The sequence below is a fragment of the Triturus cristatus genome, chromosome 4_1 (genome assembly GCF_964204655.1).
Source record: "Triturus cristatus chromosome 4_1, aTriCri1.1, whole genome shotgun sequence".
Lineage (NCBI taxonomy): Eukaryota > Metazoa > Chordata > Amphibia > Caudata > Salamandridae > Triturus > Triturus cristatus.
The window spans coordinates 136168204-136170703 of record NC_140585.1 but is presented as its reverse complement, the minus strand read 5'-3'; the positions used below and the strand labels follow the sequence as shown (position 1 = coordinate 136170703).

The following is a 2500-nucleotide window of genomic DNA, read 5'->3' as shown; positions in this document are numbered from 1 at the left end:
CTTGGTTAGGAGACTTAGTGCCTCTTTCCGTGTCCTACTGATGATAAGGATGGCTTGATACCATTTTCTAAGCCCAGTATATTGAGAAAAGAAGTAAGTGAAGAAGAAGTGTGGAGTCGAAAGTGGTTCTCCAATTTCTCTCCACTTGCTAAAATTGCAAAGTCTCCATTATAGCATAGAAGAGAGCGTTAAAGTCGGGGATGGAAGAGGATGAAAATGGGAAGTTTACTTATAGAGAGAAGTGAGAAATGCCCTGTGTGCATACACCGGTGTCTGACCATAGAATACATTTAAATAATGCCTCTAGAAAAAAGCTATGCATGTGTGCCTCAGTGGCCTAATGGATAAGGCACTGGCCTCCTAAGCCAGGGATTGTGGGTTCAAGTCCCATCTGAGGTGATAACGAAAATCCTCCCTCTATCTTTTTCAGAAAAGTAGGTAGATTTATTACATGCTTCCTCTCAGAAGTTTATGAGGGATTAGTTACTTTGAAACGGTCCCATTTTACTTGTGTACACTTCACAGTCATGTTAGTGTTCTGAAACTGCAAAGTATATTTTTAAATGCCTATTTTTTGTGAGATGCATTTTCGACCGGCCAGAACATATTCCTTTGGAAAAAATGATTTGAATTGGATTGGTGTGAATCTTGTTTCTAGAGGTGGTGACAGGCTTTCAGCTACTTGAATAGGTCAAGCCAGGATTCATAAAACGTATACAACCTATGTGAGTGTGAAAAATTAGCATATGCAGGAAGGAGCAATTTGTCCTACTTTCAAAACAGTTTCACTCCACGTCTGGAAACTTCCAGAGCTATGTAGAGAATACAAATGAGCTTTAAACTCATGAGGAAAGAGGTTTGTATGCAAAAAGGAAAACAAAAGCATATCGTACTCATAAAATACTCAATATATAGATTCCAAAAAAGTGCTTCCAGCGAAAAGAGCTGAAAGAACACTATGGGATGTAAACCTGAATACCTTTCAATAATATGTTCTCCATCCATGCATACCACCTACATGATAAAAATCATCTCAGGTGAACGGATGACCGCGTGGCCTAATGGATAAGGTGTCTGACTTCGGATCAGAAGATTGAGGGTTCGAGTCCCTTCGTGGTCATTTTTGGCCAATGGTCACACAATCTGCTTTACATTCAGAGTGGAAAAAGTCTTTTCCAATACTCTTGTAGTCCTCACTTTCTCATTACTATTCATTAATAAAGTGGAGTACATACTGTAAACTCATTCAGGTTGCATCTTCAGTCTAACTACTTGTGCATTTTAGTGGCATTAAAAAGTGCTTCTATGCCGACGCACTGAATATGTAATAGGTTTGCAGAATTTTGACGTGACAGAATGGGTTTTTAGCTTAAGTGTGTGTAGAAGAACTGCAAGGTGTGTGCCTATGTGTGCATAGAGTGCTACATGTGTAAAGTCTGTATGATTTGGGCAGTTAAAGTGCTGATTTTGCCTCCGAGTAAGAAAAGTACTACAAAAAATGTATAAAGGATCGGCACATTGGCTGCCTTTGCTGATGCCCCCGTTGCCTAATTTGTAGTGCAATGGTTAAGTTGCAGAGGTGGTTGAACTTGGTTAGGAGACTTGGTGCCTCTTTCCGTGTCCTGCTGATGATAAGGATGGCTTGATACCATTTTCTAAGCCCAGTATATTGAGAAAAGAAGTAAGTGAAGAAGAAGTGTGGAGTCGAAAGTGGTTCTCCAATTTCTCTCCACTTGCTAAAATTGCAAAGTCTCCATTATAGCATAGAAGAGAGCGTTAAAGTCGGGGATGGAAGAGGATGAAAATGGGAAGTTTACTTATAGAGAGAAGTGAGAAATGCCCTGTGTGCACACACCGGTGTCTGACCATAGAATACATTTAAATAATGTCTCTAGAAAAGAGCTATGCATGTGTGCCTCAGTGGCCTAATGGATAAGGCACTGGCCTCCTAAGCCAGGGATTGTGGGTTCGAGTCCCATCTGAGGAGAAAACAAAAATCCCCCCTCTATCTTTTCCAGAAAATTAGGTAGATTTATTACATGCTTCCTCTCAGAAGTTTATGAGGGATTAGTTACTTTGAAACGGTCCCATTTTACTTGTGTACACTTCACAGTCATGTTAGTGTTCTGAAACTGCCAAGTATATTTTTAAATGCCTATTTTTGTGAGATGCATTTTCGACCGGCCAGAACATATTCCTTTGGAAAAAATGATTTGAATTGGATTGGTGTGAATCTTGTTTCTAGAGGTGGTGACAGGCTTTCAGCTACTTGAATAGGTCAAGCCAGGATTCATAAAACGTATACAACCTATGTGAGTGTGAAAAATTAGCATATGCAGGAAGGAGCAATTTGTCCTACTTTCAAAACAGTTTCACTCCACGTCTGGAAACTTCCAGAGCTATGTAGAGAATACAAATGAGCTTTAAACGCATGAGGAAAGAGGTTTGTATGCAAAAAGGAAAACAAAAGCATATCGTACTCATAAACTACTCAATATAT

At 39.6% G+C, this 2500-nt stretch overlaps 3 non-coding genes across 3 annotated transcripts; all 3 read left to right on the top strand.

Annotated features, from left to right (window-relative positions):
* Positions 1 to 326: 326 nt before the first annotated feature.
* Positions 327 to 399, top strand: TRNAR-CCU (transfer RNA arginine (anticodon CCU)). Its single transcript has one exon. It is a non-coding gene; the product is annotated as a tRNA-Arg (tRNA).
* A 648-nt stretch (positions 400 to 1047) lies between these two features.
* On the top strand, positions 1048 to 1120 carry TRNAR-UCG (transfer RNA arginine (anticodon UCG)). Its single transcript has one exon. It is a non-coding gene; the product is annotated as a tRNA-Arg (tRNA).
* A 794-nt stretch (positions 1121 to 1914) lies between these two features.
* On the top strand, positions 1915 to 1987 carry TRNAR-CCU (transfer RNA arginine (anticodon CCU)). The gene has a single exon. It is a non-coding gene; the product is annotated as a tRNA-Arg (tRNA).
* The last annotated feature ends 513 nt before the right edge of the window (positions 1988 to 2500 follow it).